Below are 24,173 nucleotides of genomic sequence, written 5' to 3'. Positions count from 1 at the left end.
AAGCAGGTATAAAGAGACTATTTCAAAATAATTTTCAGATTCGGGGAGAAGCCAATTAACAGAAGTCTTATCTTTTATTTCTAATGAAGCACTTTGAAGGCCAGAGGCTCCTTGCATTTGCAGAATGGGTGCCGGGCATCCAGTGTGTGCCTGCGGTCCAAGATAGAAGGCCAGTAGGGAAGGCAATTCCGTCCTGAATGTTGTCATCACTACAGAGACCCCTGCAGAGTTTCCTTCCATACTTGTGACTTTTCGGTGAACGGTAGGCTAAGGAGGCTCTGAAGAAAATTAGGCAAAGATTGAATAAGAACCTGATCCAGTTTGGGATCCAGGTTTTGTGGGGGCCCATCTTTAAGAAAAAGAGTATAATAAAATTCCAAACATCAAATTAATTATAAAACCAAGCAGTCATTTAAAGTGAGAAGAAAGAATCACAACAAATGATTGGAATCATGGGATCACTAGGTCTCTTTCTTCTGAAATCTCTTTAGGCAAGTTATCCGAAAAGTTTTTCATAGTGTTTCCTGATGGCAACCTGACTTCCCTCTCTCAATCTAGAACATTCCGGCAACTCTCAACATTCACAGGGGCCTTTTGAAAGTGAGGGACCCTGAAGCTTAAGCTTCATTAGTTTCCAGATAAAGACACCCCTGGACCCAGGCCAATAGAATGAAGGACACAGCCATTTGGGGACCCTGATTCCCTGGCTCATGCTCTGGTAGGAATCGGCAACATTTGTCCAGGGCTGTCTCTGGAACCAGGACCAAGACATGCCTCAAAGTGGGGAGACTAAATCAGATTACTGAGTGAGGCAAGGCTTGAAATGGGCCCAGACTCTACAGCCTGTACCTCCTAATAGGTGGTTGTATCTGTCCACCCTCTTCTTGAATATTTCTCATTTTATAAGCCCAGGTTTAACGTGAAGGTAACTGAGGCAGTAAGTAAGCTGTGGAATGGTATGGTAATATTAGGTTGGAGGTTTAGGAGGAAGGACCAGAGTGTTGCAGAAGAAGCCCCAGGCACTGGCTCAGCCTGAGCCATGGGTATTAGGTCCTTTTTGAGTAGCTTGGAATTATTAAAATGGTAAGAATCATCTCTTAGCTTGTAGATTAATAACCAGAATGTGACTTCAGAAGAAAGTAAAGAAGCCTTTTCTTACATGCACTTCCTATGTATCAAGCACAATGCTTGGCACTTTATGAATCTTTTCTCACTGAATCTTCATAACCCTGGCAGGTGGGGAAGCCAAAGATCAGATAGGTTAAATCCTTTCCCCAAAAAGTACAACTAGAATTTTCTTTCCATTAGGCACTCAATGCGAAGTCCTGTCTGTTATATAGTTGCAAAATTCCTATCTTGAGTGGAAATACTATATTCTCCTCAAAGTACTGGGAGAAGAGAGTTGAGTTCAGGTCCACATTCATGGAGTCTCTACCTGGAGGCTGGCCTCATGCCATATAGCTATGTATTGTGATTGCAGAGGTAAATGAGGAACAGTCCCTGCCCTCACAGAGCTCACAGTCTGGTGGAAGAAACTGACAAGTTCCCAAGCAATTCCACTGTGCTATGGCAATAAATGTTTCTCCAGCTTTTCTGCGAAGCAGACCTAAAAGCAAAGGACCATCAACACAAAAGACAACTCTTAGGGACCCTCTGCAATTGTGAAATTTCTTTTATAATCTAATATTTTAGCTTAAAAAGGGTATGCCCTTTGCTTTAAGTCATTTATTATTAGGCAAAACTGCCGCCCTGGAGAAAATGCTGTGTAACAACGTGTACTCTGTGCCCAACGCTAGGTCCTCTGGTTTGAGAAGCAGAATGCAAGGTAAATGATAGGACAGAAATAAGCTTGAGGTGCCATGGAACTCATCAGGAGGGACACTAACTCAGCCTGGGAGTGGGCAGCGAAGTCTTTCTAGAGAAGGAAATTCCTGAGCTAAGGCTGGAATGAAGAACTGGAGCCCAGTCCAAGCTGAACCAGAACTTACATACTAATTACCAAACTGCACTGGGCTGTATTTGAAGTAAGACTCATTAAGAGTTTTACAGTTTGTTTTCTTTCTCCTTCGACATAAACACTGATGGACCAGTCACTTTCTAGAAGGAAAAGGAAAGGTAACGAAAATTAACTGAATGTTGACTCTATGCCAACTATTTTTCCATATATTCTCAGTTAATGTTTCACATCTGTCTCATTAGATTTGATATTTATTTATCCCCATTTTATAGGTGAAGAGACTGGGATTTAGAGAGGTTGACAAAGTCCACACAAGGTCAAAAATTAGGAAGTTCAGCCAGAATTCTGACTCCAAAGTTGATGTTCTTCCCACCTATCGTATTGCTCAACCTGTTCTGAAGTGTCTCTCTACTGGGTGGGTGAGTAGTAGCAGTCAAGAAAATAGTGGATTGGCTTCAAGTTTTAAGGACAAAAGGAAAGAAAAACAGACGTTTTCCATGAGCGATTTGGCCATCTCCTTTGGTGATGGAAAGTTCTGGAAAGGGATTTCTGGGCTACTCCTCTGGCTGGCATTGCAGCACCCTACCTCACCAAGCCAGATCTGCTGAATCTGGGCTTGGAGAAGTAAGGGTTCATGGGACGTCCTTTGGGCGTGTCCACTGAGGTCTGCTTTATACAGTTTATAATTTGCTGTAAACAGCTTGCTGTTCCCAGTTAAACCTGTATGATCATGCCTGAACTTTTAGGAAACGAGGACTTCTTTTTATGGTTCTCTTCTCAGTGGTAAAACCAGAGCCCTGTTCAGCTCCATGAGCCTCCTTAACCTGTGAGGTGTTGATCCCGAGACTCTGTACCCCCACGGTCTAGAAATGCAAAGTGCTCAACAAATCAGGGAGGGGATTGCTAGTGATCTTGAGCCATCTCTTCCAGAGGGGTGTTCTGTGATTCTATTTAGCAGGGCTCTAGGGCACTCCATACACAGGTTCTCTGACGCTTTTCAGGCTAGGATCGAAGGGAATACAGGCCTATCTCCCAACTAAAAGCTGCTGGCTGACAGTCATTTTTAAAGAAACAGTTGCTCAGAATGACTATTTCCTCTCTTAGACACACGGACTGGATAAAACCCCCTTAGTTTGAAATTGGTGATAAAAGAATGGGTTTAAGTATCTTAAATGTTATTTTTTAACTAAGAGAGCAGTATGTATTTAATAAAATCCAAAAGGCACATATAAATAGGAAGAAGAAAAAAGTAATCATATTCCTACTACCTGGAGACAACCACTATTAGTATTTTGGCCTAATTTTTATTTTCTAGTACTTAAAAACTTTTTTTGATTATTTATTGTATTGTGGTAAGAACACCTCTTACATAACTGTAATTTTATACTTATTGAAAAGCAATCCTCTATTTCTGGTGCTTTACACGTTCACAAAAACTTCCCTAGTAGCAAACTATAGAAATGATTCCTGAAAGTAATATTTCTACCATTCATTTTGACTGGTGAGAAAAGAAGCAGGGAAAGAATCAGTTCGGGAGATGGACTCAGATACTGTTTACGTGGCCTGAGCTGAGCAGGTCACGGTCTATACCAACACTGTCCAACAGAACTTTCTGTGAAGATGGAAATGTTCTATATCCACACTCTTCCAAGATGGTCACCACCAACCTCATGTGGCTATTGAGCACTAGTGGGCCTAGATTGAGAAACTGAATTTTATTTATTTATTTTTAAATTTTTAAAAAATATTTTTATTTATTTATTTGACAGAGAGAGATATAGCGAGAGAGGGAACACAAGCAGGGGGAGTGGGAGAGGGAGAAGCAGGCTTCCCGCTGAGCAGGGAGCCCAACATGGGGCTCGATCCCAGGACCCTGAGATCTTGACATGAGCTGAAGGCAGACACTTAAAAACTGAGCCACCCAGAGGCCCCATGAATTTTATTTACTTTTAACTAATTTAAAATTTACATAGTCACACATAGCAAGTGACTATTGTATTGGACGGTACAGGTCTACACAGATGATTTATAAAAGGGTTACTTGCTGGTCTCAAAGTGTATGATGGGCAGGGATTGAATCTTGGCACTAGAATGCTGCATCTGTCATTTCAAATAATGACGTAGCTCAGAATACTTCTCAGCAATGAGAAAGGCCACTCCAAGAAAAAATATGGAGATGGGCTCACAATTAGTCTCTGAAAAGGAAGTCGGTCATTAGCTACCTTCTGACATCCTAGCAATTAACCAGTCTTGGGAGAAGAGCAGGTACCTCCAGAGCGGTGCCAAAAAAATAGGAGATAAGAGACTATAAAAATGAAAAGCCTTTTGGTCTTTCATCACAGGATAATCCAATGCATGTGAATTAATGGCAAAAGGCTCGCTAATAGCCTTTGTGAGGAAATAGGAGCAGTGTAGCAGGATATCCTTTTTCCGCACTAAAGCACCCAATTCTTTCAATTTTATATACAGCGGAAGCAATTAATTGTACTAGAAAGAAATCCACAGCTGGCTTTTCCTGACGGCCCCATAAGCAACAAGCACTATTGTTCAGCTTCCGGGATAGATGTAAAGTCATTCCACTGCACTGCTGAGGTTTTTCTGATTGCTTAGTTTGACTTTTCCAAAGACAAAAACCTGGGTAATAACCACGTTTGCAATTCTTCTGGTCATTGCATGTTTTCAGTATAAGCAGCTGTTAAAAAGTTAATATTTTACTTGTAATAGAATCCATGCATGTGACTTGATGCTAGTGTTTCTTCTAAACTTTGTGACTGAATCCTAAGTTATTCACTTTTGTTTGTTTTACATGTTTATATGCAGTTGAACTGTACTGTTTCTGCTTTTGTGGTTAACATTCATAGTGTGGCTATTCGAGGATTGTGCATAACAAACAGATAAGATTATATGTCAAAAACCTAGAAACTCAACATTTCAAACTATTGGCCTGGATGGTGTTGTTTTGCCTTTTAGATGCATTAAAACACGTATTTCATCAGTTCTTAAATGCACATTTTTGGACATTTTATCATCTTTGAAATTCGCATGTCTTACAATGGATAATGGATCAGTTTAATTGGCAATGTTTTTCTTTCCTAGTTATACATGAAATAATGACATTTCTTTTAATCAATAACATCTTAGTTTTGATGAAATATGGTGTGTGTGTGGTTAAAATATAATTAGAATGGTGTATTATTTTAAGTATGACAATGAAAGGACTTTTGTTATTCAGAACATCTACCTTGATCAAATAAATAAAAATTTTGATTAATTACACATCTTACATGGGATTCTAATTGACTTAATTCTGACAAATATGCATCCTGCCACTTTCATTTTCCTCAAATGCCCTGAAAGGTACAAGGTACATAATGTTATACAATAAAATGTTACACATATATGTTACATATATATATTATATATTAACATTATATAAGGTATATAATGTTAAACAATAAAAAAGCAGATTCTTTCCTTTCTTTTTCTTTCTTTTTCTTTCTTTCTTTCTTTCTTTCTTTCTTTCTTTCTTTCTTTCTTTCTTTCTTTCTTTCTTTTTCTTTCCTTCTTTCTTTCTTTCTTTCTTTTCTTTCCTTTCCTTCTTTCTTTCTTTCACAGAGAGAAACAGCAAGAGAGGGAACACAAGCAGGGGGCCTGCTGCGGGGCTCAACCCCAGGACACTGTGATCATGACCTGAGCTGAAGGCAGACGCCTAACGACTGAGCCACCCAGGGGCCCTAAAAAGCAGATTCTTGAAGCAAGCCAGGGATAAGTCTCCCTGCCTGCAGTTGGAATGGTACTTTTCTGGTGTTCAGTAGGGCCACGTGGAGGTACTGTGCTGCAGAGCTCCAGGGAGTACCTTTCACACAGAGCAGGACTCAGATATTGTCTTTGGAGTCCTGCGATGTAACCACCCTGGTGCTCAGGGCAGTGACTACAGCAACTGTGTTAAGAACCAGGGCAGGGAGCGCAGAAAGGAGGGAGGAATGCCCTGTTTGACCTTGAGGGACAGCAGCACAGTGGATGCACTGAGGAGTTTGTAACCATCCCCAACCCTGGTTGGACCCTGAAAACAAATGGTTAGCAGAGGCAAGGATTCTGATAATTACAATGGTAGGCCCCAGCCTGGGGCTGCGATTTTTTTTTTTTTTAAGATTTTATTTATTTACTTGAGAGAGAGAGAGAGAATGAGAGATAGAAAGCACGAGAGGGAAGAGGGTCAGAGGGAGAAGCAGACTCCCCGCCGAGCAGGAAGCCCGATGTGGGACTCGATCCCGGGACTCCAGGATCATGACCTGAGCCGAAGGCAGTCGGCCTAACCAACTGAGCCACCCAGGCGCCCTGGGGCTGCGATTTTGAGACCTTGTATATTCTGATACTCCTTAACTATCCTTCCCCAGGCTGGCAGGCTGGGAAGCCCCTATTCACATGTAAGTGAATAAAGATAGGAAATCTTATTTAGGAGAAAGCTATAGCAACAGTTAAACTATGCAAAAAAGTCAATGATATAGAGAGAAAAGCCTAAGGAATTTAGAATGGAGCAGTCGAAGAGGACTTCCTGCAAGAGGTGGTACTTGGGCATTGCAGGCGGGAGAATGGCATCAAAAGAATGAATGTGACCTATTTTGCAGGAATCAGAGAGACCAGTCTAACAGAATGTTACCATACATTAGTGGCTCCCAGATTTTGATCACGGTAGTGTTTCATTAAGAGAAATCTGGGGGGTGGGGGGTGCCTGGGTGGCTCAGTTGGTAAGCGTCATGGTCTTGGGGTTGTGGGATCGAGCCCCGTGTCGGGTTCCCTGCTTAGTGGGGAGTCTGCTTCTCCCTCTCCCTCTGTTCCTGCCTTCCTGCTCATGCTCACACACACTCTCTCTCAAATAAACAAATAAAATCTTTAAAAAAAATGAAAAAAGAGAAATCTGGAAAAACTGAGCAAGATCAGTTACAGAGGGAATGACCAATTAGGAGGATAGCTAGTATAATTCAGGTAGACAGTGAGGAAGACACTAAATGTAAAATAATCTACATTTTAGAAACACTGACAGGAGTTGGTTTTTGGTTGAATATCTATATGATTATGATTCCCTATGAAAGAAGTGAGGAAGTTGTTTTAAAGAGCATACAGAACTCTAGAACCCAAGTTTTATTTATTGAAAAACAGTTATTAGAATTTAAAGTCAATGATACAACCCTACCTTTGTTGATAAAAATAAAATAAATGAGTGAGGGCAAACTACCAATAGAGAACAAAATGAAATATCAACTATCTTTTTCTTTTTTAAGATTTTATTTATTTATTTGAGGGAGAGAGAGAATGAGAGATGGAGAGCACGAGAGGGAAGAGGGTCAGAGGGAGAAGCAGACTCCCTGCTGAGCAGAGAGCCCAATGCGGGACTCAATCCCGGGACGCCAGGATCATGACCTGAGCCCAAGGCAGTCGCTCAACCAACTGAGCCACCCAGGCACCTGAAATATCAACTATCTTAAGGGCAATTAACCCTGACTCAGAAGCAAATATCAAATGAAGGAATTATCTGCATGTCTTATTTTTTACTAGATTTTAAGCTTTTAGAGGACAGGAGTCCAATAAAATGCCTAGTTTGTTCGTTCGTTTGTTATTCATTCATTCATTCATTCAATAGGTATTTACTGATCACCTACTGGTGTGCCAAGTGGTATGCTAGATCCTAGGGATACAGTGGAGTGAAAATAAGATACCTTCTATCCTCTAGAACTGTGTGTCCAGCACAAGTACAGGCACCAACATGTGTGGTGGATAAACTAGTATGCCTGGTCACATTGGTGGCACCACACCACACCTGGGAACACAACTGGATTACCGTGTAGACCACATACAGTAGGTACAGTATGACTCAGCATTCCTGATCCAGGATTGTACTTCCCCAGTTATCTCAGTCTGAAGTTTATCATGACACCTTGTCTTCCTTTACTAGTCATTCACAAGGTTATCATACTCAGCTCCAGATGCGGGGATTTCTGGGCTACTAGTCTCAAAGGAATCCTTGAGTAGAATCAATGTTGAGGAGTAGTAAGTAGAATCAGATATGGGTTTTTACATGTACACAGATACACACACATCTGTTAATACTTTGATTATTCATTAACCTGATAAAAGCAAATACACACACACATATATACATAAAAATAGTTGTTTTTTGCTTTTTTCTGGTTAACGAATAAAGTATACTAAGTCATAAACCCACTGCTCTCAGGAAAGGGAAAGGCAGGGTGGGGGACCGCTAAGGATGGAGAAGGAAAAGATTTGCTGGGGGCTGGGATGGGGAGGCCCCAGATCCAGGTGTTCGGTGGGAGGAACTCCAGCCCTCTAGGCAGTACCTGATAGCCAGAGAGCCGTGAGTAAACAACAGGTGGTAGTCCAGGAAAGCAGCAGGTATCAGGATGTCCAACTTGAGGTAATGGGGAAAGGAGGCCTGACAGTTGGATAGAATATGGGCAGAGAATCTAGGAACAAAGAGCCAGAGGTCAGTGAGCGTTGCCACCAAGGGTAACAGTGCACAGCAGCGTGTATTGCAGGGCTAGGGCTGACTCTAGAGAGCAGAGTCCAGAGAACAGGCAGAGAAAAATCAGGTTCCACACAGGTTAACAGGCCAGGGCTTCAAGCACAAGAAAAGGGCTGTGAGTCAGTTCGAAGAAAGGGGCCAAGGTTGGGGCTCCCCATGTTAAGTAGCAAAGGCAGCAGAAGGCTGGGTTCCGGCTTGGGACTGGAGCTGAGACTCTTCCTGCCACAAGGCCAGGAAAGGATTAGGTTTTGTTGTAAGGGGTGTACTGATAGCAGGGAGAGGACTGTAGTAACCATGGGCTAGGGAGGAGCACGTGGGGGCTACTTCACCGCGAGAGCTTCAGTAAACTATCTTTGAATCACAGTAAACAAGTGCTTTGAAGCAAAGAGACATGGAAATGGGAAAAGGAGCAAGTAATTGAGAAGTAAAAATAGAAGGAAAGGTAAAAAGAAAAGAAATCCATTACAAAGAAAAGGACAAATTTAGATTTTTGAACTTTATTTTGTGCATTGATTTTAGATAACCTACCTTTTTCTTAAACACAATTTCTGTTTTGGCTTGTTCCCCCTAAACCATAACAGGTTATTATTAACCAGTAGAATAATATATTAGCGTCCATGCTGAGAAGTGTAGCTGTTTCCTTTACGCCTTACAATGCTTTTGTCCATTTGACGCTGGGTTTTAAACTAACCGGAAGTATCACCCTGCAAGGGCATTCCTGCATTAGTCCCTCCTTACTGGGCTCTAACTTCCTCCATATCCGGAGCCTTAGTGCTGCCTTTGCCTCACAAAATCTTTACAACAGGAAAATGACTTCGGATAGATTAACTTGGATCAATCAAGAACTATTGCCTTCCCTGAAAATGGTATATCCCAGTTGCCCTGACCCACCCTTATCCTTTTCAACATAGTCCATGCCACCCTCAAAAGCTAAGTCTTGATGACAAGGTTCAGAAAGGCTTAGAGGAAATTCTATCCTTATCTCATGTGTTTAACAGATAGGAGTACTTGTTCTGTGCCAGGAGCTAGGCTCTGAGGAAACAGCTCAGAACAAGAGGGACAAGGTCTTTGCTCTCATGGAGTTTACATTCTGGGGGCGGGCAGGTAGCAGAGAAACTCAGACCATAAACCAATAACTAAGCAAACAAGGTAATTTCAATTAGTAAAAAGTGATATAAAGAAAACAAAATTGGCCGTGGGTGCTAGTTTAAGACAGGTGATCAGGGAAGGTGTCTGATCTGAGAACTGTAGAAGGGTAATTTTACATTCCAAACTAAGGCTATGGGGTTTGAGCACGCAACTACCACCCTTGGGGCCTACACCTCAAACTGTGCAGAGAAAAAAGGCCACCACGTCCAGCCATTCTATTAACCTTCTTAAAGGAAAGCCATCACATTAAAGAATGTTAAATTTGGACCTTGAGGTGTTGCCTGAGTTTGGGGGCCAGACAATACGTGTCCAGGTGTCTCCTTGGGCTTCCTGGCTGCTCTGTTCATTTAGTGGGCAAACTGGAGAAACAGGCTGGCATGCATACACATGCCAGGAACCAGAGAGAACACCATGACCTACTCAGTTGTAGGTAGGTAGGGTGCCTGCTGTGAAAATGGGAAGGTTTGGTCACTAGGTGGGCTTATCTAAAGGGAACAAAAGGATGTCAAGTCAAGTCCCAAAGACCTGAAAAGAAGATCCTTTCAAAGAGATGCAAAGATATCATGACTTAAAATATGATGCCTCTATTTTGTTATTATTACAGTGGCATATTAACAAAACCCAGGCAACACCGATTTGCAAGTTTCAGAAATTTGATGTACTAAAGTCTTAACCTGAGACTCTTGACTATTTTATGGACTGATTCATATGCCTAAAAATCGAAGTAAACTTCAGAGGTTATATTAACACACTTGTCATGATTTCATCTGCCATGACACATTGCTCAGCATACATCAGTGAGTTCTCTGGCCAATCAGTCTGAATCTTTTTTTTTTTTTAAGATTTTATTTATTTGACAGAGAGAGAGAGCGAGAGAGGGAACACAAGCAGGGGGAGTGGGAGAGGGAGAAGCAGGCTCCCCGCAGAGCAGGGAGCCCGATGTGGGACTGGATCCCAGGACTCCGTGATCATGACCTGAGCTGAAGGCAGACGCTTAACGACTGAGCCACCCAGGCGCCCTGGGTCTGAATCTCCTTAAGCAAAAGGCCCACCCTTTCCCCTAAAATAAAGCAGGAATGTAGAAAACTTGAAAAAGTGACGAGTTTTAGTCGATGCAAGGAAATTCGTGGTTGATGCAAGAAAACTCCTCTTATCATACATTCTCCCCGCACAGCAAGATACTACAACCCCTGACTCTCAAACCTGAGACAGCTCAAGAGTTCATTAAAAAAAATTAGAGAATTGGAAAAAAAACTTGGAATTACAGAAGGTATCTGAGGCACCGAGGGCAAACGTGGTTTGTAAAAGGAGAAGAAAAGAAAAAAAAATCTTTAAACAAGAATGTAAAAGAATTTAGACATTTAAACAAGATTAAAAGGGAATACTCTGGAATCTAAACATCTCTTCAGGGAGAATGCGTATAAAAACAAATACCAGTGCCTGGCACATTCTTTTTCTTCCCTCTTTCTTTTTACTTAGCTGGAAAAGTGATTTTATAAAAGGATCTTAAAAAGAGTTATCTTTTGTAGAGACTTAACACGATACATACTGTTGCAACACTTACGAAAGAGATTAAGGTCACATTTGGTTGTCAAAAGGGGACCTATATTCTTTCTTCGCATACAGGACACTGAAAACGTTTAACAGTATTTTCCTCAGAGAATGAGGGGGCAATGTTAGAAAAGAAGTAGTGACAATTATTTGCATTTTCCAAAGAGCGGGAACGAGACTCCGGAGGGCACGCGAGTTCCCAAGAGTGAGCCAAGGTTGAGGCGGGACAGTATTTATAGTCCGCTGACTTCAGCTGGCCCGGGTTAACGCCGCCGCTCCTCTTCTGCCTGAGGAGTTCACGGGCTCGCAGGTCACAGGGCTCCGGGCGGCCGGGCCTCGGAGCTGCGGGGCCGACGCGGCGATGCCTCGTCCCCCCGCCGCTCCCGCGGAGCCCGCCCACCTGCGCCGGCCTACCTAGGCCTCGGCACACTGGCACGGAGCCCAGACCCAGAAGCCGGGGCGCGGTGGGTGAATAATGGATGTAGTGTGGCTACACTTTCCTTTCTTTCTCGCCACGACCACTACCACGACCTGGCAAGTCTTCGCCGTGGTGTGTGAGTGCTGGCGCTCACGGGGAGCATTACAGCGTGTCGGAGAGAGGATCCACGCGAAGGGATCCGGGAGGAGGGCCCAGCCCGCGCCCGCGGTGTCCGCGCCCCTTCACCGCGCTCCGTCGTGTGCGTCCCGCGCGCGGCGTCTGTGGGACGCGGCTGCCGGAGACGAGCCGGCCCCGCCACGGCGGCGGCGGTAGGGCTGCTTGGTGGGGAGGGGCCGGTGGGGCAGCGCGGAGGAGAAACCCCCCCAACGGCAGCCGGCGCCCCGCTGCCGGGGACGAGGGCCCGCAGCCGGCAAGGGGGCGCCGGGCCTCGCGGACCCTTCGGGCGCTTCCGCCGTGCGCTCGGCTCCTTTCGTGTCCGGGGCGGGGCGGGCGCCTTCCCAGTGCGCGCGCGCGGCGCCGAATCCGACGGAGGCCCGCCCCTCCCCCTCAAGTCCCCGCGCCCGCGCCGCTCCCCCCCCCTCCACCCCGTGCGAGTGGCGGCGGCGGCGGCGGCGGCTGCCGAGATTGGAATCCGCCTGCTGGCGCTCAACGAAGGAGGAGGGAGGAGGGAGGAGGGAGGAGGGAGGAGGGCGGGGAGAGCGGGCAGGAAGGCTCGGACTCCGGCGCGTCCGTCCGCGCGAGACGAGGATCGCACGGCCGCGCGAGGGGCGACCGGGCCGGGGCCGCTGCACGCCGAGGGCGGAGGCCGAGCCGGGCCCCCGCCGCGCCCCGGCGGCTCGCCGCGCCCACCCCGCTCCGCGCCGAGGGCTGGACGATGAGTTCCCCGGGGTCCGGGTGAGTTGGCTCGTCCGTGAGTGCGTGTGCGCGCCGGGAGAGGCCAGCGGCGGCGGGGAGGCCGGCGCGGGCGCGGGGTGAAGTTTCGGGGGCAGCCGGGCGCGCGCGGGAGGCCCGAGAGGGGGTCGGCCAGGCCGCCTCGCGGGGTCCCTGCCGTCCCTGCTGTGTCAGGCCGCGGCCCGCTGGGCCCCACCGCCCGGCGCCCCCACCTCGGGCCGGGCCCCGCCGGAGACCCCGGACGCAGACGTCTGCTCCTTGCAGCCCCCCGCGGCGGCTCCACCGCCCGACCCCTCTTTTGTTCCCCACCCCCGGGTTTCAGGCCGAGTTGGGGGAGGCAGTGTGGGCGAAAGCCGCCTCCAAGGACGCTCCTTGAATCCTTAAATGGGAAAGGAGCTCACCTCTCTTGCCCAGGAGCTGCGAGGCTGATATTCGCGATTTGTCTCTCTCCGCTGCTGCGAAGGAGGAAAAAAAAAAAAGTCTGTTTCGTGGGGTGGTAGAGCCAGGGGGAGCTGCGAGCCCTCCCTCAAAACTTGCCCGCGGGAAGGTGCCAGGTTTCTCGGAGGTTCACCTGTTGTCCTGCGCGGCCTCCGCTGCCATGTCTGTTGTGATTCTGCACTTCAGTTTCTGAAAACTTTCTGCGGGATCGACTGTAACCTTTTTTTTATTCCCTCTTTCCAGACTCCTAGTGGAAAGATTGGCAGGGAAAAAAAAATAGCTTGCGTCAGGAAAGAAAAATAATGTGCTATGTGTTAAGGGTCTGGCGTTTTGTGACTTGTATACTCTTTCATGCTCTCGAATGTTTTAATTTGGTCAGGGTGCTGCAGTTTTTCTCTTTAAAATGGTTACCAAACTCTCTTGAGTACACAATGCGAACTTGGCACATTCACCTGTGTGACGTCATTTAATCCTTGTGATAGCCCTGGTTATTGTGTTCATTTTTTAGACGAGGAAACCGAAACGCAAAGAGGTTAAGTAGCTTGTATGAATGAGCTGGGATTTGAACCCAGGGTTTTCTCTGCAGTTCAGGAACTGTCAGAGTGAGACTTAGATGAGTTTGAAAACAACAACAAAGCCTCTTTCCGCAAACAGTTTTACGTTTAGGGGCACTTTGCAGTTACTCATACTTGAAATGATCGCTGTTTTGTTGCTTGGGTTGAAAACAACACCTTTATCGTATTTACTTAAGGGGAGTTCAACTCTGAATTGCAGTAGAATGTAACTTAATGCTTATCACTGTTTTCAGTTGAAATAAAAAGAGTGTGAACCAGAATTATTTAAATATTTGAACTTAAAGCAAAAATACGGGCAGTTCTGAGCTAGAAAGGGGTTGAGTTTACAAAAGGGTGATTGAAATTTAGAATACTCTTTCATAGAACCAATATTCCCACTCGTGTTTTCGGGTGTTCTCCCCGTCCCCCCGCACAGTATTCGTGGAACTCATTTAAAACTTTTTCTCACTTCTCCATGCCCTTTACTGAAAAGCTTGAGGCATTCAGTGGGAGCTCCTTCCAGAATGTACTGGGTTACTTCTATCATCTGCTTTTCTTCCATCTTAGTGGAATGTTTTTTGTCCTTCCTACTAGTTAACACCTTGTTTTTTTCTTTTTTTTTTTCCTCTCTCTCCTACTTAATGGAGTAGGAGTTACTCTCTTTTAGGGTTCTTGAAAGTATAAATGGGCATAAGATTTTTTCAATTTACAAAAACCTTCCCTTGAGCATGCTACTCCCTCAAGCTGTTATGTTGCTGCTTTTCCTTTTCAAATCATATTAACATTAAAAAAAGTTGTCTTCTTGTAAAATAATACATGTTCATTAAAGAAAAATTGTAAAGTAGAGCAAAATTGAAGTAAAATTAAAATTCAGTCGTCCATAGTCTCATCTCTGAAGATTGCCAAGAGTAGTTTACTTTTCCCGCATTTACTTCCTGACCATCCATTCACTTCTTAACCCCTTGTTATCTGCTGTTCACCTTCACAAGGGTTACCTGTAACCTAAATAACACATTTAAGCCCTTTTTCTAAATCACCTCCTTGAGCTTTCTGTGATATTTAACATCACCTTCGCATTCTTGAAATGCCTTTCCTTGGCCTTTTTTTCATGTATCCATTTTATTCACCGAATACTTTTTTTTTTTAAAGATTTTATTCATTTATTCATGAGAAACAGAGGGGGAGAGAGAGAGAGAGAGAGAAGCAGAGGGAGAAGCAGGCTCCCAAGGAGCAGGGAGCCCGATGCGGGACTCGATCCCAGGACCCCGGGATCATGACCTGAGCCGAAGGCAGACCCCAACCATCTGAGCCACCCAGGTGCCCTCACCGAATACTTAGTGGCATTCAAACATACCCTGCAGAGCAGCGGAGGCAGCAGCAGGCGTTGTCCTTGCCCTCCTGGAGCTTTACGTCTAGTGGAGGAGAGGTGGACTGGAGAAGGGATTCTGTGGCTAACTGTAACTGATTATAATTGAAGCGCATAGTATGAGAGGAACTTAAAATGGGGACCTGACCTGGTGCTGGTGGTGATAGGACAGTCGGGGAAGGCCTTAAAAACGTCACTTTGGAACCATTCTGAAGGATGAAGAGTAGGACAAAGGGCTTCTGTGACATACTGACTTCGTTCCTCTTTGGCCCTTTCCGATCTTCCCGCTTAGTATGTGTTCTCCAGGTTTCACTTTTCAGATCACTTCTCTGTATGTCACTAGTCCCTTAGCATTTTTATTGTTCAGACCCTTCTGTCTGAATAATTCTCAGATCTCATTCTCGCACGCGAATCCCTGTTTTTCCCACTTGCTTTATACGTACATCTACCTGGTAGTTCTGGTTCAGACTGAACTCTTCCTTACCAGACTCGTTTCCCTGGTGTTCCTTATTTCTGCTGATGTCATACCAAACCCAGACCTTTCTCCATCCCGTCACATCTTATCTATGGTCAACATCTATTGCTTCTACTGTCATTGTATTGTTTCTCTTTATTCCTGTGGCTGTGATGTGGCTACAAGTCTTGATACATGTTGGTATGAAGGTTATAGACTCATAAAATGAATTGGGCAGCTTTCCTTTTTCTTTCAAGAGCATTTTATTTTTATTTATTTTTTAAAGAGATTTATTTATTTGAGAGGGAGGGCACTCAAGCATGGGGGGAGGGTCAGGGAGAGGGAGAGAATCTCAAGCCGACTCCACGCTGAGCTGACACAGGGCTTGATCCCACGACCCTGAGATCAAGACCTGAGCTGAAACTAAGAGTCGGGCACCCCCTTAGGGACATTTTAGACTGGAATTATCTTGAGAGTTTGGCAGACCTCACCTACAACACCAATCAGGCTTTATTTGTTTGTTTGTTCTCTGTAGTCCTCTGTAGAGGACTTTGAATACCATTTCAGTTTATATAATAACTGTTGGTCTGCATAGGTTTTCTATTTCTTGTGTGAGTTTTAGTGTTTAATATTTTCTCCAGAGATTTATTTATTGAGTTTTCAAATCTGTTAACTTTGTTTTCACATAATTCTTTTTCTTTAAATTTTTTTGATTCTATATATATTTGTATGCAACAGTATATATTGTGTATATATTTGTATATTTGATGATTTTTCCTTTTTTTTTTTTTTGCTAATTGAATCAGGTTCTCATCGCACCTGGGCTAATGTTACAATCTTCTTGCCTTCACTTTCACCTTTATCTGTGTTATGTGGTTCTGCTTAAGTTAATCCTTTTTTTTTTTTTAAAGATTTTTACTTATTTATTTGACAGAGAGAGAGAGAGCGAGAGCAGGAACACAAGCAGGGGGGAGTGGGAGAGGGAGAAGCAGGCTTCCCGTGGAGCAGGGAGCCCACAGCGGGGTGCGATCCCAGGACCTTGGGATCATGACCTGAGCCGAAGGCAGACGCTTAACGACTGAGCCACCCAGGCGCCCCATGCTTAGGTTAATCTTGAAGCCCATTTTGTCACTTCTCTACTTAGAAGTTTCCAGTGTCTTCTATTAAATGAAGTCCTTTCCGTGGGATTTACCTCAGATTTCCTTTATTCGTATCTCCCACTATTACTGTTTTCTGCACATGTGCTTTTTCCCCTTTCTGAAGTCTTTCCCATTTTCTTCTGGATGAAATCCCTTCTGAAGGAATTCCTTCTTAAGGAAGGTTTTTTTTTTTTTTAAGGCCAGTTTTTTATCTAATATTTTCTCACTGCACTTAACTTATTTGTCTTTTGAAAAAATCAACTTTATTGGGGTGCCTGGCTGGCTCAGTCGGTGGAGCGTGACTCTTGATCTCCAGGTGGTGAGTTCGAGCCCCACGTTGGTTGTAGTGATCACTTAAAAATAAAATCTTAAAAAAAATCAACTTCATTGAAGTATCATTTATATATAGTGATATGCAAATGTTAATTATGCAGTTCTGTGAGTTATTTGGTCTTTTATAGAGATTTGTGTACAAATGTTCTATTACTAACCTGCTGACTGGGTCTGTAAGTGACTTTGTTGCATTTTAAAATGAATAAATGGAGAAAGGCTCCTGTCTAGCTTAGCAGTGGCTGGACATCAGTTATAGTAGTACTGATTTTCAGATTTGGGGAGCAGAGAGCCTCAGAGAGAAAGGAAAATGGGTTTCCCCTCAGGCTACATTTTGAACTAGAAAGTCCTTCCCTCTTCCACTTTTTATTAGTGTTTATGTTTTTAGAATGCCTTTTAATATCTCAAGGTCTATTCTGACCAGGTCAGTCTAACTTTTTAACACTTGTAAGATTAAATGCTGAGTTGTATTGAATTATATCAGTGTTAAGATGCACCATACTTTTATGGGCCACTCATAAAGAAAATCTGCTTCTAGTTAATTTCAAGAAGCCATTGGTTGTAAGATGCACCCTAATTTGAGATGCTAAAATATGAAAAATATATGTGCCTTAGAACTGATGAATAGGGTTTTTCCCAGTTAATCAAAGTCCCATTCCTTTAGTATAGATGTTGGGAAGAAGAATTTAAACCACACTTATGTGGGAGTGACTTGTAGTTCTGTTGGTACTATGAAAAGTTTGTGTGTGTGTGTGTGTTTGTGTGTGTGTGTGTGTGTGTGTGTGTGTGTGTGTTTAAAGAGAATGCTTGTTAAACCTTTTTAACAAGTAAAGCATTTTAGGCTGTATAGAGAAATACTTATTTTTGGATGGGGTCTCCTACAACTAGTTATGCCAGTCTGATTGTGAGGCACTTTGACCCCCAACTTTTAGTAGTTTTTCCCCCCTTAATTTCTTTTACTCATTTTCCTAACATACAGGTTCTCTAAGAGCTGAATTTTCACAAAATAGCACAGATAATGTAAGGGGGGAATTGTGGGAGAGTTGTGATAGCCAATTTTATGGACTCTTTTAAAGAGAATACCCAGTAATTATATGTCATCATTGACAATCATATACTTAGTTTTTTAAAAAGTAAATGCAAAAATAATTGTAAATGTTTGGATATTTTACTAAATCATAGTTGTAACATATGTCAGTTTTTATAGCTAATATTTTAAAGGCTATCAGTTCTTTAAAAATAGAAACAAAATGATGTGTCTGGAGATCCCCAGTAGCGTTTTTTGAAGACAGTGCTAGGTTTGAGTAGGACTTTAGGAGATCAGATCCTGGTGGGCCCGGTGGGTTCCCAAACCAAGTTCATACAGACATTGACTAGATAAGGAAATTATGTTTTAGTATCTTTTATTAAAAACAGGTGAATTTGAGCTACTCTGATATTGTGGATGTTGCATTTTTATACTTTTATGTTTCTGATGAACCTTTTTTTAAAGATTTATTTATTAGAGTGTGAGAGAACATGGCAGGGGTGGGGAGGGGCAGAGGGAGAGGGAGAGAGAAACTCAAGCAGACTCCCTACTGAGCCACAGAGCCTGGCATGGGGCTCAGTCTCTCACACCCCTGAGACCACAACCTGAGCCCTGAGAGTCCTACACTCAACCGACTGTGCCACCCAGGTGCCTGGATGAACTTTCTTTTCTTTAGGCTGTACATTTGTTTATACTACTGATAAGGTGTGAAACAGTGTAGCTTGGCTACTGTTCTAGTTGTATACAATTGGCTACTGATTTAAGAAGGAGGATGGGATATATCAAGTGTAGGAATAAGATAATCAGATGTGCAGTTAATGGAGTTTAGTTATGTAGTGGAGAATCATTTTGAAGAAAGGAAGACTGAGGACACTGAAAATGGTAGGGACACTGAAACCTGTTCCATCTTGGCCCAGACTAGGATGGTGACAGATAATTAGGGTCTAGAATGGACGGGACTTGGTAATTAGCTATGGGTGAGAGAAGGAATGGGATTGGCAAGAATGACTGGCAGATTTCTAGTTTGGAAACCTGATAGGGTGGAGACGAAAAATGAGAGCTGGTTTGTGAAGGAAAATAGTTTAGTTTTGGTAATACGGACTTTAACAACCAAGTAGAGATTTCCACTTGGCAGTTGCATGTGTGGGGCTGGAGTTTGAGAGAGGTTTGGACTGCGGGTAGATATTTGCCATGTAGGTTGTATATTCTGTCAGTGAGAATTGGGTGGCTTTCTCAAGTGATTTTTGCTTGCAAATGACAAACTCAAATTAGCTTAAAGGGGAAAAAGGCTTGTCATCCCCCCTTCAAGTTTTTAAAAAGACTAGAAATTTGGATCTCAGTGTTCAGATGATGTAATTGGGGGTTCTGTTTTATCTGCTCTCCACTCTTTGGGTTTGATTTTCAGGCAGAGACTTTGATCTGGCAGAGGATAGCCACTGGCAACTCCAGGCTTATATGGCTCTTACTGCTATGGATTCAAGAGGTAAAAAGGGCATCTCTTTCCCAGGTGCGTATATTCTTTCTCATGGAGAGATTCTTACTGGGACTATACGGAGTCTGGGTACCATCTTGGCCAGGCCTAGCTTACTGCCCCGGAGCAGTCAGAGAGCCTTTGAAACACCAGCACTGAATGCCTTCCTAGAACCATGAGAGTTGGGAAAAGTGGTTGTTTCCCCCAAAGAAAGGATGGCTCTGGGCAGGTGAACAACATAAGTCCACTATCTTTGGTTCTTCACCCTTTTTAAGGTCATTTTTTGAGTATCTGAAGGAAAATACACACGTAATAGCAATTTTGTGCATAATTACATGGTTCTGTTATCCTGCTGTACACAGCAAAGAGCCTAGAACAGCCCTGAGAAACACCAGTTTAAGACTTAGGTAGAGAAGATAGACATTAAATAATCTCACAAATAATTGTCTAATTGTAGTTATATTAAGATCTATACAAGGGAAGTACAGGGAGCTTGTAAGAGTGTAATAAAGAAACGCGTCTGTTTAGGGTGCAGGTGCTTTGGAAGGCTTTCCTGAGGAAGTGGCTTATAGAGTAAGACTGTAATCGGCCAGAAAGCAGGAGGAGAATGTTTCTGGAAGTATTCAGTAGTTTTTAAAGCAAACATTTTTTGACTTTTAAAAATTATAAAAGAAATGCATTCGGGCGCCTGGGGGTGATCTCAGGGTCCTGGGATCAAGCCCCTCAATGCATCAGGCTCCCTGCGCAGCAGGGAGTCTGCTTCTCCCTCTCCCTCTGCTCCTCCCCCGCCCCTGCTCAGGCTCGCGCGCCCTCTCTCTCTCTCTCAAAATAAAATAAAATAAAATAAAATAAAATCTTTTAAAAAAAAAAGGCAGGTAATGTCGATAAACTGGGAAATATGAAAAATTATAAAGAAGCAACAGAACACTTAAGTTTTGGCTTCTGACCACTAAGTTAGCTGTGCAGTCTTGGATACTATGCTAAACTTACCTGGATCTCCCTTTCCTTATCTTAAAAAAGTGAAGTGTACTTGGTGAACCTTAAGATCATTTTCTACTTTAAAAAAAAAAAAAAAAGGAAAGAAAATTCCATGACTTTAATGCAGAGCAGTTTCTTGCTGAAATTGCAGGTCATGTAATGCTTTTGGTTGTGATGACATCACTGGGTTTCTGACTTTGGCTGTAGAGTCCCTTTTCCTGCCTCGGCCATCATTGTAAGTAACGAAGGGAATGGCTTGTGGCCAGTGATGTTCTTTCATGCCGTGCTTTTCTTATCTCATTTCTTGAGCATTAATTTTTTTTTCCTCTAGCCTTTGGGTAAATTATCTGAAATGTTAGAAGCTTTCAATTTTGAAGTTAAGAAATCTGGAGGAGACTTGGATGGTTGTGATACCATTTTATGTATGTTAAAATTTGTAAGTAGTTTTCCTATTAGCAATTAGTATTTTTTTAAAATATTTTATTTATTTATTTGACACAGAGACACAGTGAGAGAGGGAACACAAGCAGGGGGAGTGGGAGAGGGAGAAGCAGGCCTCCCACTGAGCAGGGAGCCTGATGCGGGGCTCGATCCCAGGACCCCGGGATCATGACCTGAGCCGAAGGCAGACGCTTAACGACTGAGCCACCCAGGCGCCCCAGTATTTTTTTGTATTGTATTCCAGCAGTTTAAGATTTTAAGTGTCTTAAATTTGCATTTAATTAAGAATATTTCAGATTTCTGGCTAAAAGAAACTCTTGATAGGGAGCGTTAAAGGATGTTAAACTTTGGTAAAGTTCTTCAAACTTAAATATTTTTCAAAAAATTGTTTAAAAGTGTCATAAAATGAAAATATCTTAGCAGTAAATATTCAGAAGTATCTTAAATCAACAAAATGTGGTTGCTTGATGACAGATAATTCTTTATATTTTTGTTTCAGTAATCTTTCACGTAAAAAAATGTTGGGAAAAAAACTGTTGAATTTATGTATTTATCTGAATAGAGAAAAAGAAGTTAATCTTCCTGAAAAAATGCTTTAGTCATCATTCCTACTTGTTAAATATTTTCCTCTGGTTTCTTATTTGCTTACAATATGAAATTCAGATTATCTCAGTCTGGCCTTTTGCTCTGGCCCAGTCTGCCTTTTTGCCTTATTCACTTCAAACTACTATTTTATTAGCCTACATCACCTAAATATCCAATTCTGGGTTTCCGTTCAGAATTGTTAGACCTCTGCTGTCCCCTACAGTAGCCAGTACCACATGTGGCTGTTGAACATTTGAAATGTGGCTGGTCTGAATTATGCACCACATTTTGAAGATAGTACAAAAAAGGAATGTAAAATATCTCATTATGCTTTTAAAATGCTGATTACTTATTGAAATGATGCTGTTTTGAATAATGTTGAATTAAGTAGGAGTAACATTATTTTCACCTGATTTTTTTTTTGCTTTTTTTAATATGGCTAGTAAAATACTTAAAATTATGCATTATAGTGGACAATGCTACCTTGCCTCTCCTTCCCCCTCTTCTTTGCTTATCAGAATGCTTCAGAATCCTATCTCTTCTGTGAAGCCTTCCTCCGTGGTTCACACCTAAAAGTTAGCTCTTTTGCATCATTGTTCAAAGGCGGTATTTTGGTGTTTCTTGTACCATTTATTAATATATCAGATTTCTTTATTACAAGCCTTCTCAGCTTTTAGTCTAGTAACACCCCAATATGATTTCCCTAATTGTATTACCATAGAGCCTTCCTTAGTTTCTTCTCTCTCTCTTTTTTAAGGATTTTATTTATTTATTTGACAGAGCACAAGCAGGGGGAGGAGCAGACAGAGAGGGAGAAGCAGACTCCCTGCTGAGCGGAGAGCCCAGTACGGGGCTCGATCCCAGAACCCCAGGATCATGACCTGAGCCGAAGGCAGATGCTTAGCCGACTGAGCCACCCAGGCACCCCCCCCCTTAGTTTCTTCTCTTTACAGAAGTAACACATATTTGCTTGAAACTTCAGACATACAGTAGACAAGTGAAAGTCTTCTGTAATCCTGCCTCCACCACCCCCATGGATTACCAGTGTTAAAAGTATAGAGTTAAAGGTAATCTTTCTTTTTTTCCTTAGATTTATTTATTTATCTGAGAGAGAGACAGAGAGAGAGAGAGTACTCACACACGCAGAGGGGCAGAGGGAGAGAGAGAATCTCCAGCAGACTCACTGCTGAGCTCAGAGCCCAATGTGGGGCTGGATCTCACAACCTGGAGATCACAACCTGAGCCAAAACCAAGAGTTGGACACTCAGCCGACTAAGCCATCCAGGCACCCCCTTTTTTAAAAAAAACTTTTATTTAAGTAATCTTTACACCTTGGGGCTTGAATTGCTGACCCCAAAGTCAGGAATGCTCTTTGGACTGAGTCAGCCAAGTGCCCGGATAAATGTAATCTTTCTTTTCCACTGTCTTTTTTCTTTTTCTTTTCCTCTCCCCATTTCCAAAAAATGAGGTGATACTATGCATCCTTTTCTTTAACTTTGTTTTCACTGAATAAATAGGAGGACTCTTTTTATGTCATTAAATGTCGATTTACTCCTTTTTAGTAGCCAAGTAATACTCCCTTTTTTTTTTTAAAGATTTTATTTATTTGACAGAGACACAGAGAGGGAACAGGTAAATAAAATGAAGGTAATATTCCCTTTTATGAATATACCTTCATTTTATTTACCAGTCCCCTATTGATTACTATTTAGATTGTTCCCAGTTTGTTGTGGGTTTTTTTCTTTTTTTCATTGTAAACAGTGCTGTGGTGCTTGTACATATCCTGTGAGACTATTTTTATTTTATAGGATGAATTCTTAGAAATGTGTTTACTGTAAGAGAAGCCATGCGTATCTGCTATAGTGCCAAACTGCTCTGCAAAATCTTTGTAATGATTTACATTCCAACGAACAGTGTTTGAGTGTATTTCCCCCAGCCCCTTACCAACACATAATAACATCAGTCTGTTTTAATCTTTGCCAGTCTGCCAGCTGAAAAAACAGTATTATAGTTTTAATTTGCGTTTCTTTGATTGAGTAAGGTTGAGCAGAGTTTGTATGTTTGTTGGTTCTTTGCATTTCTTTCTCCTTTGTTTATTTTTCTAATCTTTTTTTTTATTCATTTTGCAGAAATTCTTTTTTTGGGGCATGGATATTAACTCTTCCCTTGGCATACTGCATTTTTTTTTTGTCATTTGATTTTTTATTTTTGTTTAGGATATATAAAAATTCCTTTGCCGTTGTAAGAGTGTTTAGAAACAAAAAATAAAAAGTTTAAGTTGACTAATACTCTCCATTTATTTTATAAGCTCCTTGGTGACTGAATTTTGTCTTAAAATATTTTGTTTTGCCCTTGGTACCAATTCAGTGCTTTATGTACAGTAAGTGTTCAGATACTTTTATGTGTTGATGGTGAAGGGGTCCAGAATACATCACTGTGGCATAAAAATTATTTTGAGCTGAAGGTATTTGAGAATAGGCTTTTTTTCGGAACTTCCTTATCTGCCTAAAAGCATAGCCTCACAGAAGAACTTGTCATGTCACAAAGCTGCTCCAGAGTTTCGAAACCAGGAAGATTGACTCTTATCACTAGACGGTAGAAGAAAGAAAAAGTGGCTCCACACCTAAACTCACATTGTCACATATATCATATCCATTCTCCTAAGGGCCCGTTTATCTTTCCTAAAAGTCGTTTGTTTTCCCGTAAGTGTCCTCCTCCCCTCTCCTCCCCTGTTAACACATGAGCCTCAAATTCTAACTTCCTCTTTTAGTCACATTTTTCTGTAAACGCTGTTAAGCAAATAAAAATCTGTCTTTTCCCTTCCTAATCTATTTTTTGTCAGTTTAATTTGCAGTCCCCCAA

The 24,173-nt window shown here is 42.6% G+C and overlaps 1 protein-coding gene and 1 pseudogene across 3 annotated transcripts in view; one reads left to right on the top strand and one right to left on the bottom strand.

Moving 5' to 3' along the window:
* Window positions 1-3,346: 3,346 nt before the first annotated feature.
* Window positions 3,347-3,442, bottom strand: LOC148162162 (small nucleolar RNA U3; annotated as a pseudogene).
* Window positions 3,443-12,442: 9,000 nt separating this feature from the next.
* BMPR1A (bone morphogenetic protein receptor type 1A) overlaps window positions 12,443-24,173 on the top strand; it is a 131,822-nt gene continuing 120,091 nt past the window's right edge. For 2 of the 3 annotated variants that reach the window (XM_028098928.2, XM_028098926.2), the window contains exon 1: window positions 12,449-12,531. The gene's annotated coding sequence lies outside the window, so the exon portion shown is untranslated. Of the gene's footprint in view, window positions 12,532-24,173 lie in introns of all 3 variants that reach the window. The other variant, XM_028098927.2, reaches the window with a different exon arrangement.

The sequence above is a fragment of the Eumetopias jubatus genome, unplaced genomic scaffold (assembly GCF_037043125.1).
Source record: "Eumetopias jubatus isolate StellerSeaLion01/CBP00866 unplaced genomic scaffold, mEumJub1_p1.0 scaffold_17, whole genome shotgun sequence".
NCBI lineage: Eukaryota > Metazoa > Chordata > Mammalia > Carnivora > Otariidae > Eumetopias > Eumetopias jubatus.
The sequence above is the reverse complement of the archived record's forward strand: the minus strand, read 5'-3'. Positions and strand labels throughout refer to the sequence as shown.